Source organism: Miniopterus schreibersii (assembly GCF_964146895.1).
Source record: "Miniopterus schreibersii genome assembly, chromosome: 1".
In the NCBI taxonomy this organism is placed as follows: domain Eukaryota; kingdom Metazoa; phylum Chordata; class Mammalia; order Chiroptera; family Miniopteridae; genus Miniopterus; species Miniopterus schreibersii.
This window is the reverse complement of record NC_138101.1, coordinates 120,695,901-120,712,801: the sequence shown is the minus strand read 5'-3', so window position 1 is coordinate 120,712,801 and position 16,901 is coordinate 120,695,901. Positions and strand designations below refer to the sequence as shown.

General features: G+C 40.9%; 1 long non-coding RNA gene across 1 annotated transcript in view; it reads left to right on the top strand.

Moving 5' to 3' along the window:
- The window catches only part of LOC308558856, a 43,017-nt gene that overhangs the window by 5,543 nt on the left and 20,573 nt on the right, over positions 1-16,901 (top strand). Inside the window, exons 2-4 of the long non-coding RNA XR_013999059.1 lie at positions 1,007-1,057; positions 1,388-1,903; positions 2,078-2,108. This is a non-coding gene — a long non-coding RNA (uncharacterized lncRNA). The remainder of the gene's footprint in view (positions 1-1,006; positions 1,058-1,387; positions 1,904-2,077; positions 2,109-16,901) is intronic.

The window sequence follows — 16,901 nt, the reverse complement described above, 5'->3', positions numbered from 1 at the left end:
CATACTTGGGACACCAGGTCCAAAAGATCTACCTATACTATAGATCTGCCTATACTGTGATCCCATAGGGATGAGATGTCTTGAAAAATGGAAACTGAGAGAGACAGAAAGCAGACTTGTGGTTGCCTGGGGTTAGGAGTGGTGTTGACTACAAACAAGTTCAAGGATATTTTGGGGCATGATAAAAGTATTCTAAAACTGGATTGTAATGATGATTGCACAATTCTATTAGCATAATTGAAATCACTGAATTGTACACTTACAATGGGTGAATTTTGTGGCATGTAAAGCATACTACAAAACACCAAAAAGAATACTAGAGCCTGCAATAAATAATCATATTATCTTGTAAAAGGTATGCCTTTTCCTCTATTGGGCCAGCATCTACCCTGTAGCTCAGCTGGATCTGGGCTTTCTTTGAGCCTTAGATTCAATTTACCATTGACTCCAAATATTGTGATGGTGGGTTCCTCAAAAAGTTCAACAAAATTACCACATTACCAAGCAATTCCACTCCTAGATATACAGCCCTGAATATTGGAAATGTGTTAATGGAGGGGAGGGGGCCTCATCTCTCCTAGTTGCTGCTGGGAGTGGAATTCTGAGAAGAAGAATTTTCTGAGACTCACATGGGAGAACGAGTGATTTTTATTTCTGTGGAATTACATCCCTGAGTTTCCAAGGTTCCATTTCCCTTTGTCCAGTCATAGAAGAAGTGTAGCTGGGGTTTCAGTAGAGCTAAAATCAGAGCCAGTGTCCAGAATTTCCTTTCCATGTTGGAGCTGTGTCCAATCCAGCATCAGGCTAGTTTAGCTTGTGTTTCCTGCTGCCGCCCATTAGTCTATTGTATATGGGGTCTGTAGGGCCACAGAGCTATAAAGGAAACAAGGGCGAATGCAAGGAAGCCAAGAGTGAGCCACAGGCCAAGAGACACAAGAGCAACAAGAGAGAGAACTCTTAGTTTAGGAGATTATTAATCGTTGTCCAAATTTTCATATGCTTGCAGTGGCCATGACCATTCTGGACAACCATCTCTGTCCCTGGGTTTGACTGACAGGCAAGTATCTTCCCTATGTCACCCCAACTTTACTGGGCATGTGTCTATCTTCGTTCTGTTGGATCCTTTCCCCCAGTGTTTTCCAGGGAATAGGCAAGTTGTTTCCTGAGGGATGCAAAGTTGCAGCTTCCTGGTGAAGCTGCCCAAATGACATGCCTATAATGTCTGGCTTCTCCCTTTGTGCCTTTCCTATTATTAATAACTAGCTAATTACAATGGTATCACCGGGACTCAGACCAGTGCATGTACAGGGTGGCCCAGAAGTCACTTTACCATTTAAAAATTTAATAACTTTTTTGGCATTAATTTTTTTTTAAATTTTTGTTTCAGATTTTGAAAAATTGTTCCCTGGAAATTTATGGAAAACTTCACGACAGAGCAACATGTAAAAATCATTGAATTTTATTTAAAAAATCAGCACTCCATTCTTCTAACACAGAGAGTGTGCATGTGCTATTTCCATGTCAGGAATCCACCCACAATCCGAGCAATACTTCATTTGGTTCAAAGTTCTGGCAATGGGAGTCTGTTAGTGATCTGCCACCAGCTGGAGATCATGCTCAGTAGTGTGCTGGAGAATATTGAGTGCATGCAGCAGAGCACCCAGGAAGAACCAGGAGTGAACTTGTGAGCTTGGAATCTCACAGACTTCATTGCAGTGCATGGAAACAAATTTACACATGTACCCATACAAGGTGCAGTTGGTGCATGAATTAAAGCCCAGGACTATCCAGCAGCCTAAGGATGTAATTCGGGAAGAAATTCAAGCACTGGAGCCAGACATGTTAAGAGCTGCCATGGAAAATGCCGTAGAAAGAGCCTGTGCTCCTGAGGCAGAAAATGAAGGTCATTTACGTGACATCGTTTAACATATTTTAAAAATTCCCATTCTCTGTACTTTATGTAATAAAAAAATAAATAGAAAAAATTAACAAACAAAAAATGTATTCAATTTTTAAATGGTAAAGCTGCTTTAGGGGCCACCTGTATAAGCTCTAACTGGTCACTTTCCTCTTACAGATATCTGGCATCTGCTTGTGTGAGAAGTGAGGTATGTAGTCAAAGCTTCCATCAGAAAGAGGCTCTGGAGCCCTAGCCAGTTTGGCTCAGTGGTTAGAGCATTGGTCCATGGATTGAAGGGTCCAGAGTTCAATTCCAACTAAGAGCAGGTACCTCAGTTGCAGGCTCATTCCCTGGCTCCAGTTGAGGTGAGTGTGGGAGGCAACCAATCAATGTCTTTCTTTCTCTCTCCTTCTACTCTCTTTGAAAAGCAATGGAAAAAATATCCTCAGGTGAGGATATATTTTTTTTTAAAGAGGCTCTGGATTAGGGTCTAACCTGCCACCAATTTGCAACAGACTCAGCTAAGTATTTTGAGACAGAGGAGCAAAGGCTCTGCTTTATGAAAAGCCAGAGCACAACGTGTGTGTGTGTGTTGGGGCTGGGGTGAGGTCTTCCTTCTTTTCCTTTGTCTCAGGTCTCTAAATCATGAAACAGAAAACTCACTGGAAAGGAGTGGAGGGCTTTATCCTTTAGGTGATTGTTGGTTTGGTCCTCTGTGAATACTAAGTAAAGATAACTTAGTAATGATACTACTTATTAATTACTTCCTACTCCTTTCCCATTATGTATACACAGAAGCTTAGTCCCTGCCACCTTTTCTACCAAGTCAAAGCAGAGCATGGATTAAACATTAAATCTTTGTTTCCTTGTTTTGCTGTAAAACTGTTAATAGTTCCTGGAGCAAAATTATCTGATAAGTATTAATTAGCCAAAGCCAGTGATTTGGGAAAATAATCACTATAAGACACTACAATTCTTTGTCATGGTGTGAAAAACATTATCATTATCTTCTCTGTGCTTGGGGAGTGAGACACAGCCCGGGTGTCTCATTTTCTACAGTTTCTTGCTTCTGATTTAATAATTTATCTGTCAGTGTTGACACATCTGTCTTCTTTCCATCTCATTTTTTTGAAAATGAGGTGTCTCACTTCTCAGAGGTGCATGGTGGAGTGGAGGACACAGGCCTGGGTGTCAGGCTGCCTGGGCTTGGCCTGAGAACTCAGGAAGGGACGGAGTACCCTGGGCTTGACCTCTTCCTCAAATGATCTCTTCACTTCCCTCCAGCTTGAAAAAATAGGAATTGCTTTTGGTTCATTACATTTGGTATCCTATTTTAGTAGATGCCAAATTACCTTAATTCCAGGCATCTTTGTTTTTGTATTAATCAGGGTCCTTCAGAGAAATAGAACCCATAGGATATATATATATTATATATTATAAATGTTATATGTTATAAGAAATTGACTTGTGATTATGGAGACTGACAAGTTCCAAGATCTGCAATTGGCACGCTGGAGACCCAGGAAAACTGATGGTGTAGTTCTAGTCCAGAAGCCAGCAGGCTTGAAACCCAGGAAGCTTGAAGGCAGGACAAAAACCAATGTCCAAGCTCAACAGAGTCAGGCAGGAGGAATTCCCTTTTATTTGAGTGAAGGTCATACTCTAGTTCCATTCAGGCCTTCAACTGATTGGATGAGGCCCACCTACATTAGGGAGAGCCATCTGCTTTAGTCAGTCTTATCAATTTAAATGTTAAAATCCAAAAACACCCTCACAGAAACACCCAGAATAATGTTTGACCAAATACCTGGGCATCCCATGGGCCAGTTCAGTTAACACATAAAATTAACCATTACACACAGAACATTAACCATTGTACACATAAAATTAACCATAGAGGCTAACTTTATGCTTGGCTGGTTAAATTGTCATAAATGATTTTGCAATTTGAAAATACCCTGTTTTCATGAGAAAATGTATTTATATAGGCTTTCAAATAGACTACAATATACCTGGATACAAAATCTTACTTGGATTGCCTGTGACCTTTGCACCCACAGAACCTCAACATTCCTCTCACCGGACTACATTAACCCTTTTCCGGTTTGTGCACAGAGTTCCTGTTCCCTTTGTCATAGACCAATAAACAGTTATTAAATTTGTAGACATGATGCCCTGATGAGCAGTAATACAGGTTTCTCTGAGGTTGGTCTTCTCAGATCTTTACAACTGGATGCCAGGAGCGCACTCCTTTTCCCCCTAAGGCCCATGGTTCAATTCTCCAGCAGATATGGCTTTAAATCTTGCAACTACTAACCCATTGTTATTCTCAACTCACCCATTTCTCTTTCTATTTCCACTGGGAACTAAGGGAAAATGACTTAGTTTACACTGGAGTTATTCCAGTGTGGAATTCACATAAAGCAATCTCACCAAGTTAATTTGCTATGATCCCAGGGAGGGAGAAAAATGTCCCAACCAAAATACATGTCTTGCAGAGACAAGTGAATATTCAGGGAATATTGTGGCAATGGTGGCCAAGTTTTGAAGAGTTGGCTGCAAGAACTCCAAGTTAAGGCCTATTTGTGAACTTGTAAGTGCTAAGGTAGTATTTCCCACTGCAATAATTTCAGAGATCTCACATAAATTTAGAACTTTCCCATTCATTAGGTCTTATTGTAACTCTGGGAAGCAGTTCCATTCTGTTTATTGTAGAAACAAGGGAAGAGTCTCTGCGAAGCTTTTTTATAAAACAATTTTCAGTCTACCTTGGCTCCCATCTCATGAATTTTTTATTCACCTTCAGTACAAAAGTATATTTTAGTTGATTCTGGCTTGGTTGGCTCAAGTGTACTTTCTTTGTCTGTGTGTTCATGAAATGTCACCCATTGACTGCTCTCTGCCCCTCGCATCCTTTCTTTTCTGCTCTTATCCTTCACCTTCCAGTTTTGCACCCTCACTCTCTATTTGTCCCATCAACCTTTCCCACTGAAAGGATATATGATACAGCAGTGGCACTTTGGTGTGCTTTCAACGTAGGCCGTTGTTACCTTTCCAGAGCCTTTTCCATTTAGGATTATTTCTAATTTTGTAATACAAACCTTGTCTGTTAAGTGAATTTCAGGGACCCACAAGAGGAGGAATTTTTTTTTTTTTTTTTTTTAGGATTGAGTCCTTCACAGATACTTCATATCAGACATCGAGGGGACTGCCATCTCAGATGCAAAAATTTACATGCAGTATTTGGCTATCATGAGAAGGGGGATGCCTTTGGGAGCTTTTATGTAGATGGAGTAGACAGAGTTTCAGGATGATTAGATGTGACAGGTGAGAAGACAAGGCCTCTTGAAAACAAGATTTTCTGCCCTGGGTGACTAGATAGATATAGGATCATTAGCTGAGATGAGATGGGCAACAGTGTTGGCAGGAAGATGGTAAGTTCTGTCTGAGGAATTTGAAGTACCTACGGTTCAGGTGAGTGAAGTAGCTGTGGGATAAGTGTGTGAAGTAGCTGTAGGATAGGTTTGTGATGTCTACTACCACTTGGGAAAATGGGCCTGAACTTCAGGAGAGAGATTAAGTTTGGAAATATGGCCTTAGGAGTCATCCTCAGAGAAAACTCATCTTGAGTTCCTCCAATTTGAGAGGTACCGAGAGGAAACAGAAAGTTGAAGAGGAAAGCAAAGCGAGCAGCCAGAGAGGAAGAAAGGAAACTGTGCTATGTCCCAGGGGCAAAGGAGAAAACTTATAGAGAACAAGGGGGCCATTTAAGGTGTCAAAGGCCACAGAGCCGTAAGAAGGACGGAAGCAGAGAAGTAGGTTTCAGATTTGGAGACTTTAGTCAATCAATTTCCATTGACTTCGGAAGAATAAGTAGTAGCACAAAGTTGTTTATTTGTGTTCTTTTTTAAAAAATAAGTTTTTAGCTTGGTCAGGTGTGGCTCAGCAGTTGAGCGTTGACCTAGGATCCAGAAGATTGTGATTGACTTCTGGATCAAGGCACATGCCCTGGTTGCGGGCTCGATCCCCCCAGTTGGGGGTGTGCAGGAGGCAGCTAATCAATGATGGCTCTCCCATCATTGATGTTGCTGTCTCTCTCTCTTCCTCTTTCTGAAATCAATAAAGATATATTTTTAAAAATTTTATTGATTTCTTTTTAGGGAGAGGGGGAGAGAGAGAAACATCGATGTGAGAGAGAAACATTGATCGGTTGCTTTCAGTATGCACCCCAACCACGGATTCAACCCACAACCCCAGTATGTGCCCTGACCAGGAATCTAACCAGTGACCTTTTGGTGCATGGGAGGACACTCAGTGAATTGAGTGGCTAGGGCAATTTGTATCCTTTATGTGACTAAACATGTTCAGTGTTAAATAATAAGTTTATTCTGTAAAAAAGATTTTCCAAAAAGTTGGCCATTACATATAAGCTGTAAGACATTGTTTATATGGTTAGCTGTGTCTTTCTTGGACCTGAATCAGACTCTAGAGGATTTTTTTTTTTTTGAGTGATTTTATTTTATTTATTTTATTTTATTTCCAGGGTCATAAGTGTATTTATTTATTTATTTTTCTTTATTGTTGAAAGTATTACAAATGTTCCCTTTTTCCCCCATTGAACTCCACCAGGCATCCACCCCTGCCTCCCCAGGTCTCCTCCACACCATTGCCTGTGTCCATAGGTCATGCATATATGTATCTAATTTCTTTGATTAATCTCTCTCCCCCCTTGCCCTGCTCTCCACCCCCACCCTCCCTCAGAATTTCATCCTACTGCTCCATGGTTCTATATCTCTGTATCTATCTTGTTCACCAGTTTATTTTGTTCATTAGATTCCACGTAAGAATGAGATCATGTGGTACTTGTCTTTCTCTGACTGGTTTATTTCACTTAGCATAGTATTCTCCAGGTCCATCCATGCTGTCCCAAAGGGTAAGAGATACTCCTTTTTTACAGCTGCATAGTATTCCATGGTGTAAATGTAACACAGCTTTTTTATCCACTCATCTATTGATGGGCACTTGGGCTGTTTCCAGATCTTAGCTATTGTAAATTGCACTGCTATGAACATAAGGGTGCATAAGTTCTTTCTAATTGGTGTTTTGGATTTCTTAGGCTATATCCCTAGAAGTGGGATCACTGGGTCAAACGGCTGCTCCATTTTTAATTTTTTGAGGAACCTCCATACTGTTTTCCATAGTGGTTGCACCAGTCTGCATCCCACCAGCAGTGTACTAGGGTTCCCCTTTCTCCACACCCTCGCCAGCACATGTCCTTTGATGATTTGCTGATGGAGCCATTCTGACAGGTGTGAGGTGATATCTTGTGGTTTTGATTTGCATCTCTCTGATGATTAGTGACTTTGAGCATTTTTTCATATGTCCCTTGGCCATTTGTATGTCCATTTTGGAGAAGTGTTTATTTGGCCCTTTTCCAATTTTTAAATTGGATTGTTTGTCTTCTTTTTGTTAAGTTGTATAAGTTCCTTATATATTTTGGAAATTAACCCTTTACCAGATATATCATTGGCAAATATGTTCTCCCATACAGTGGGCTCCCTTTTCATTTTGTTGATGGTTTCTTTTGTTGTGCAGAAGCTTTTGATTTTGATATAGTCCCATTTGTCTATTTTCTCCTTTGTTTCCCTTGCCCTAGGAGATGTATCAGCAAACATATTGCTACGAGAGATGTCTGAGATTTTGCTGCCTAAGTTTTCTTCTAGGATTTTTATGGTCTCATGTCTTACATTAAAGTCTTTTATCCATTTTGAGTTTATTCTTGTGTGTAGGGTGTGAGTTGGTGGTCTAGCCTCATTTTCTTGCAGGTACCTGTCCAATTTTCCCGGTACCATTTGTTGAAGAGACTGTCTTTATTGTTTGCTCTTGCCTCCTTCATCAAATATTAATTGAGTGTAAAGGTTTGGTTTGATTCCTGCGTTCTCTGTTCTATTCCATTCATCTATATGTCTGTTCTTGTGCCAGTACCAAGCAGTTTTGATTGTAATGGCTTTGTAGTATAACTTGATATCTGGTATTGTGATCCCTCCAACTTTGTTCTTCTTTCTCAAGATGGCCATGGCTATTTCAGGTCCTTTTTGGTTCCATATAAATTTTTGGAGTGTTTGTTCTAAATCTGTGAAGTATGCCATTGGTATTTTAATAGGGATTGCTTTGCATTTATAGATTGTTTTGGGTAGTATTTACATTTTAATGATGTTAATTCTACCAATCCATGAACACGGTATATTCTTCCACTTATTTATATCTTCCTCTATCTCTTTTTTCAATGTCCTGTAGTTTTCTGAGTACAGGTCTTTTACCCCCTTGGTTATGTTTATTCTGAAGTATCTTAATTTTTTGGTTGCAATGGTAAATGGGATTGCTTTTTTAGTTTCCCTTTCTGTAAGCTCACTATTGGTGGGTAAAAATACCAGGGATTTCTGGGTGTTAATTTTGTATTCTGCTACATTGCTGAATTCATTTATTAAATCTAGTAGATTTTTGGTGGAGTCTTTAGGGTTTTCTATGTACAATATCACGTCATCCACAAATAATGACAGTTTTACTTCTTTTCCAATTTGGATTTCTTTTATTGTTTCTTCTTGTCTGATCACTGTGGCAAGGACTTCCAGTACTGCGTTGAATAAGAGTGGTGAAAGTGGTCACCCCTGTCTTGTTCCTGTTCTTAGGGGAAATGGTTTTAGTTTTTGCCCATTGAGTATAATGTTGGCTGTAGTTTGTCATATATAGACTCTTTTATTATGTTGAGGTATGATCCCTCTATTCCCATTTTGCTGAGAGCTTTTATTGAAAATCAGTGTTGGATTTTGCCAAATCCTTTTTCTGTGTCTATTGACATGATCATGTGATTTTTGTCTTTCAATTTGTTTATGTGATGTATCACATTTATTGATTTGCGAATATTGTACTAGCCTTGCATGCCTAGAATAAATCCCACTTGGTTATAATGTATGACCTCTTGGTTTTAATATATTGCTGGATCTGATTTGCTAATACTTTGCTGAGGATTTTAGCATCTATGTTCATCAGGGATATTGGCCTGTAATTCTCTTTCTTTGTAGTGCAAAACCTGGAGAATTTGAGAAAATTTTTTCTAAACTTAATTCCATAGATATCTCAATCTTTAGTTAATAAAAAAATGCTTTTATCCTTCCCATCTCATCTCTTTGATGCTGCTTAAGGCCTCATTGGCTTCTTTTGCCTAATTTTTTGGAAACAGGGTCAGGCAGGCGAGTGGCAACCTGTCTCATGATATTCACTCATGTGCCATCTCTGGGAGATCTGCAGCCTTGTTTTCATCCCCGATTCTCATGTGACCTTTGAAAATCAAAAACCCTTTTCTTGATATGACTCATCTACTTGTACACGTGTGCTAATTACAGTTGATAGGGACTTTGCTGGATTTTAAGGGATGCCATCTTATGATTTCCCTTTCTTGTGTTTATAAACACTGGTTTGCTCAATTTACATTTCCCCCTTTTTAATTTTAACCTTTATATCTCTCCTATGGGATAGGAACCTTTCCATCTTCAGAACATCATGTAAATCCTTTCTATCCTTCTCAACACTCTTTTTTAAAAAATATATCTTTATTGATTTCCGAGAGAGGAAGGGAGAGGAAGAGAGAGAGGTAGAAATATCAATGATGAGAGAGTCATTGATGGGCTGCCTCCTGCATGCCCCCTACTGGGGATCGAGCCCACAACCTGGGGCTCCTCTGTTGCAGCCACGGCTCCTCCGCTCTGTGTGACCAGCTGCTTGCTCCAGTTTTTCCACTGGCACCACACCAGGGAGGAAAGCCTCTTCCCCTTTGGACCTCCTATTTCCCGCTCCCGACACCCTTAACCTCTCTGTGCTTTTCTCTTGCCCACCCCACTTACAGAGTCCTGACTCTTCCTGTGCTGATTTGTAGGCTTTCCATTTGGTCTTCTGTTACTAGGTGCTCTGTAGTTGATTCTTGGTGAAGAGAGGAGAGGAGTGGGAGTGGAGGAAGGAGAGGACCAAGGAGGCTGTGCCAGATATTGTCAGCACCCCTTTAGTCCCTACTCCTTTAGAAGCTCTTTTTGTATCATCACAGAGGCTAGAAACCCAGGGACTAGATTTCTGAGAAGCCCTTGCCAGCAGGTTTCATCACTGGGCTTAGAAGGTGCATCTGTGCCAGGTTGGGAGCTCCGTGGCCGCAGCAAGAGCATGGGCTTTGACAGATGAGTGTGCTGTCCCTTTCATGTTCCCTTGACTGTTCTCAGCCCAGGGCTGTGACCATCTGCAGTGATTTTATGCATTTTATGATTTCTGGGACCACAGCTCTGGGGAAAACCCTGAAAACTAGGGGTGAATCTGTTGCTGCTGTGAAAAGCTGGCGTAAGTGGAGTCATTCTAAAGTGGAGTCAGGGCAGTCATTCCAGAGGAACTGCCTTGCACGTCTTACTCCTTGAAACTTTGGAATGTTTGAACTGGGCAAAATAACCTTTGGATGGGGCCAAACCAATGTTGGCTTAGAAACGATCATTTGCAAAGCTAACAGGAAAGCAGATCTCTTGACCGCAAACGAGGAATGATGATTTTGGACATTCTTTAGAATCAGTAACCAGCCATGTATAGCTAAAGAGTAACTTAGCTTGTTAACACCAACAGGAATTCCTTTCTTCTATTCATGTAATTTGTTCCCTTCCCTTTCCTGTGAAACTTCTTGCCTTTGCCCCCTCATCAGGATGTAATTTGGGCTTCTGCCTGAATCTATGCCCCAGATTGCAATTTTTTTGTGATCTCAAATTAACGCTTGTTGCCTCTCACTTTAGCTTTTTACTTTTAAGTTAACAATGCTCTTTGAAGGGATCTTTTTAGGGAATCAGTTTTATCTACGACTCCCCAAATATTAACAATTTCCTTAAGTTTTAAACGTCTATCATAGGAGTGACTTGGAATTGTTATGCCGACTTCTTTGGAAATATCTTAGAAGAATGATGACCCATCTATGTTGCATTTAGAACTTACAAGTTTGGGGTTTCACTTCCTTCCATTTATCAGTTATAGGACATATTTACCAAGTAAAAGCTACACAATTATAAATTCCTTGAGGGATTTGTTCCAAAAATTATTCCTGTTTCTGCTATCGGCCATCTTTCCTTTCTTGGACCTTTTCCCCTTGGTCTAGAAACATATGGAAGTTCCTACCATTCTAAAAATAACTCCATCACTAAATTAGTAAGGCATCTCTTGGTTCTACTTTTCTTATTACAATCACTTTTTCTAGTTCATTTTCTTTGGGCCCAAACATCTTTTTTATTTATTTATATAAAAGAGAAAGAATTGTAATTGTAACTTATATTGTGATTCCTACACCCAGGAAAAGTTCAATCACTTTACACATATTAATTAACTGAATCTTTCAGCACAACTTTATGGCTTTATCACTGTCCTCATTTTATACGACAGGCGAGTATGACACATAATTTCATAATGCTAATAAGTGGCAGATTCAGAAATAGGCTACAAAATCAATTCTTGGAACCAATATCTTATTCATCCCCCCAAAATGAAACAAAGACAAACTAAAAAGACATGTAATGGAAGGAATTCCAAAATAATGATAATTATAATAAATGTAAAACAACTAAAGCTGTTAATAAACAGATTTTTCAATGAAATTTCAAAAGCTACAGCTCTATCCCATTATGAGTGGTATCTATACAAAATGAAAAAGCTGAAAGGAAAAAGATGGAAAAAGATACATAAAGAAAACAAAAAACTGAAATAAAGTTTAAATAGCTATATTCATATAAAAATGTAAAGAAAAAACATATTGATGAGAGAGAGGATCATTAGTTAATAATAAAACATTCTATTCACCTGGAAGTTACAGCTTTGCAAATCTGTATGCATCTCATAAAATAGGCCCCAAAATATAATACAAAAATAAATAGTTATTTTTGAGGTTCAGCCCATGCCGATGGTGAATAAATGTTCATGAGTTCATTCAGGCATGACGTTGAGCCCTAGCTTGGGTGAACTTATGTTGTTCAAAAATTAATATTTTTAATACTAATTTTGGGCATAAATTACCATGTTGTTTCAAAAATATGGTAATGGACATGTTTGCCAGTAAGATCTTTCCTCATTATTATTTTTACTTTAGTTAAACTTATACAGAGGGATTACTGATTTAGAAGTTATATATAATTCTCAAGGTTTTGACATACATTATATGTATTACTAAATTTACTTCCAATAAAGCTGAACTAATTTACAATAAAAAAAAAATTAGTCTCATTACAACCACTTTTTCTAGTTTATTTTCTTTGTGCCCAAACATCTTTAAGTGACACTTGACCCTCAGACTTTCCAGTGCATATGGTGTGGATGAAAACGGGGCCAAGAACTAAACCTGAGAAGCTCAGAGGAAGCCTGATGGCAGGTCTTACAAACTCAGGGACTGAAAGTAACCACATAGAACGTTCTGAATATAAAAATCACTAACTAAAAGCGAGTCATGGCAGGTAATCACATCCTAGACACACCCTTGGAATGTCATAGTAGTCCCCTTTTTCACGACCTCTCAGGAAGCAATCTCCCACCATAGAATGAGACCACAGAACCCCCACTGTTATCTTGTTCCCCAACTACCATTCTACGTGTTGTGAATGTTAATGAACTATTCTACACTCACCAATGTAAAAGAAGTCTCTCCATTTTACTCTTTATTCAGTCTCAGAGGTTTCCCCGCTTTGCTTTCTCTTGCTCCCTTAATCTACCACCAATTAATTTCTTGTAACCCCCATCTTATGTCTCTTCCTTTGCTTCTAATGTATAAAATAAGGTGCAGAACTGCCTTTCTCTGGAGCATTTTCTCAATTCTTTGAGATTTTACTTCCTGGCAATTGTCGTCAGTCTGGCTCAAACTCATAAAAATTCTCTACAGGTTTGGATGTTTCTTAGTTGACAATGAGAAACTCATAGGTTTTTGGTCTGAAAAGGGGAATTGTAGGTCAAAAAGCCTATTAAGCAAAATTTAGGAGATTCCTCTGCTCTCCGCGGCCTTTAATGTGCTGTCTTGCAGTGTCCACATGTAGTTCAGTATTTTTGCTTTTGACTGAGAACCCTTTTGCTCTGTCCAGGATCACTGGAGACTTCCTGTTGCCAAATGAAACGGATGTGTAACAGGGTGTAGAATTGTTTTTAGCAGTAGAGCTGACATTTCAAAGTTGCTAGCCATTTCTATTTGTGGTGTGGAGACACCGAGTTACTTGGAACAGAACTTTTTGTTCTGGGAGAGGCCATTGGAGGGGACAGTTTTAGTTCCACAGCTCTAAGGTTTCTGGTGAGTGTTCACCAGCACCCTTATTAATTTTCTCTTGGCAAGAACTGGGACGCTGGCTTGAGGCAGACCCCAGGCCTTGACCCAGATCTAAAGGTTGCCAGGAAGCCAAAGAGCTTTGGGGGTGGGGTGGGAATATTGACATTTCAATTCTTTCTCTTTGTTTTGTGAGAGTCTTTGAGGGGCCTCAGAAAATAGCCCTCTACTTCCCTGCCTGGCTTCTGAAATTGAGAAACTTTTCTCTGACTGATAAGGGCTTGGTTGGAAAGTGTGGCTTATCCATTAGGAAACTTGGCCTCCTAATGCTTAACTCCAGCATTTTACAGACCTATCCACTCAGGCAGGGTCCTGCCCCCAGATCCCACCTCCCTGGACGCTGGCAGAGCAAAGCAGAGTTTGTGCTGTTTGGGGAAGTTCATTCCCAGGAGGAAAGATGCAGGGGTTTAGGGGTGGAGATAATGTGCCATTGATTTTTCCCAAATTTACCAATCAGATAGGTCAAGTCACACAGTGGGTAAATCCCAGTTTCAAGTAAATAAATGGGCAGAGTGATCTAGGATGGTGGCACCTATGAACCAACCTACCCTCCTCCTGGTATGCAGGAAGATATGTCCCTTTAAAATGTATTAGAATGACGAAGCAGGTAGACCTAGACCAAGGTCAGCTGGTGGGAAGGGACCCTGGGGACCCCTGGGTGGGGGGAATTTTCTATGCACAGCAGGCAACTGATGCTGTGACTGCTCCTGTCCCAGACACCCCAGCACCATGGGGCTCCTTGGGGGAATGGCTGTGTGTGTGTGTGTGTGTGTGTGTGTGTGTGTGTGTACACAGAGCAGTACCTTGGAGCTATGACCAACTCTGGTTGTAGCACATGGCTCAAGGTAATACCGAGGAGACAGGCATCCTTGCCTCCTGCATCCCAAATTGTTGAGCTGGTAGTAGCCTCAGCAATCCTTGGTTTCCAGTGTTTCCTGGCATAGAACTGGTGACTTTTAGCAGAAACACCATGATGGTCTGGCCACAGCTCCTGCCCCTTCTCTGTAAAATGGCATTTCCTGGGATGGACACCTACAGAGTATAAATATATCTGGGATTCTTAGACCCTACGTGAGATAGAAACCCTAAGAATGTTAGGATGGGTTGCTGACAATTAGAGGGATGGGAGTTTAAATACTAAAGAAATGCCACTTTTTGTACCTCATGATTGTGACATGGGATACTTATAGATACTTACCTTTGAATTGTTTAATTGACCCTCTCTGCTGCATGTGACACCTGTGACCATACAGTTTGCTTCTATGTGCTTTTCATGCTGTTCTGGATGCTCTCTCACAGCTGAAATGTTTGTGTTCCCAAAAGCCCTTCTAAGCACCCTTTAATGCTTAATGCTTCAATGTTCCCCACCCTAGACAATCTCACTCACTCTTATGGCCTTGCTCTAGACCCTCCCCCAAGCTTCAGATCTCTGTAATCAAGTGCTTGCTCGAATTTCAAAGTCAACATGCTATATATACCCCCAAATTCATGATCTTGGCCAAGCTGACTTCTCTACTCTATTCTCCATGTCAGCTCATGTAATTGATCTTCACTCAGTTGTATATGTTAGAAAGTTTAGAGGCACCTCTGACTCTTCCCTGACTACTAATATGAATTAGTCGTCAAGGCCTGCCCCTTTTGCTTCTTAAGCTGTTCTGCAATCTATTCACATCTCTGCTTCCATCAGTGGTGTGCTGGTAAATGGTTAACCACCTGCTTGCGGGGGGGGGGGGGGGCCTTGATTTGTAGCATTTATCCATTTCTGTAGAGTAAATATTCCCACCGTGGCTGATTTCAAGCTATCAAAGGTTTCATAGTCTCTCCCCCAAATCCCTAAACACTTAACTGGCTTTTGTGAGATGGTAAAAGCCAGCTCCAGCCCACACTGGCCTTGCCCTCATTGGTGCTTGCTCTGCCTGTGACTCGTGCTCCAACCTTCTCTCCCCTCAGCCATTCTGTAGGCAGTTGCCAAAGAGGTCTCAGATCTGACCATGCCACTCCCCTGCTGAAATGACACTGATGGCTTCCTGGGTGATCTAATCCACTCCTCTTATCAGCTTACTGAGCTCCTGGTGACACAACCTTGTTTATCTCTCCAGTGTAACTCCCAGCCACCCTGCAGAGTTGTCCCGGTCCACACCGCACGCGTCTTCCCTGCTGGCCCTCCGGATGCTGTCTGCCCACTCCCATTCCCTTCCTCGTCTCTGGGCTCCTGTCCTTTTCTTCTTTGAGACTCAGCTCAGCTGCAACCTCCTCCAGCCATTTTTTCAGGTTGGGTTGGGTGCCCCATCTCTGTGTGTCTATAAAAACCTTAGCAGGCTTTCATCACTGCACTACGAACTGTACTTAATGGGGTTTGTTTTGTTTGTTTGCTTGGGTCTTTTTTTCTTACTAGTCTGTAAGCTTCCTGAGAGAAGCATGTTTTTGTCTCCTCCCCCCCTAGCTTTCCTAGGACAGTGACCTTCTCATTGAAATCAGTCAATAAATGCTTCTTAATTACTAAAGGGCCTTGTGTGTGTGTGTGTGTGTGTGTGTGTGTGTGTGAATGTATTGGGGATGTGGTGGGGGCTAACAGTTGTCCATTTATCTATTGCTGTGTAACTCCCCCCCCCAAACACACCCCCCCCCCATAATTTTGGGCTTAAAACTGTTCAAATAAAAAACAGAGACCAACCTTGAAAATCCCCTGAGCAGACAAAACTAGTTTAGTTATACAAGAAAGCTTAATCTAGCTGAGTTTGCAAGTCTGACATGACCAGGGTCATTACACTTCTGGAAATCAGAAGCAAAACTTAAACTGTTTCCCAATGTTGGTAAGAGGTAACTGCTGACTAACTCCCCATCATTTAAGAAAATTTTAATATTATGACCAATCCCAGTGAAGAATAAACAGTCACTGCTGTCTCACTACACGGGCTGCTTAATAACAATATACCCCTGAGCCTCATTCCACGTTTGGATTGGAGTGCTCCCAGTTTGCAAACTGTATTTTGGTGTGCATTCAATAAACTTTTACTAATTGATACTTTGGTGATTTATTGCTTTTACTTCTGTTATTTCCGAACTTTTGACAAAACAGTAACAATTATTTTGCTCATGAATCTGGGGTTTAATGGGGTTCTGCTAGGCAGTTCTCACAGAGTTTCTTCAGCAGGTGTAGTCACACGGCAGCTGAAGCCAGGGACATCTCAAACCTGGGAAGACTCGGAGGACTCCTCAGGACTCTTTCTCTCTGCTTGGCTGCCTCAGGGTGGCTGGACTTCTTTCGCTTGGTCCAAAGTGGACTTCCTCTGCCTTGCTACCCATCCCTGCACTGTGACTGTCGCCTGTTCCCATTTTGGGAGGGTCTACCCCCAGACTGCGAGATGGTTTTGAGATGTGGGTTTTCTGCTTTCAGTGTCCCTTTGACTAAGTTTCAGGTAACTCACTCCCTTGTGTTTTCCTCAGTTCCTGAGGCTGAAAACTCCTTTCCAGGTTTTTTGGGAGGTGACGATTTGTTCTCCTAACAACATGAAAATGGCTCACTGGAAGCAAGGAATTGAGAGAAACCTTTGGGAGTTCTGACCAGCAGATTTTAGGTCAAGAAAAATAAAATGCATGAGTTTTAGGAGGGGGAGGGAAAAACTATTT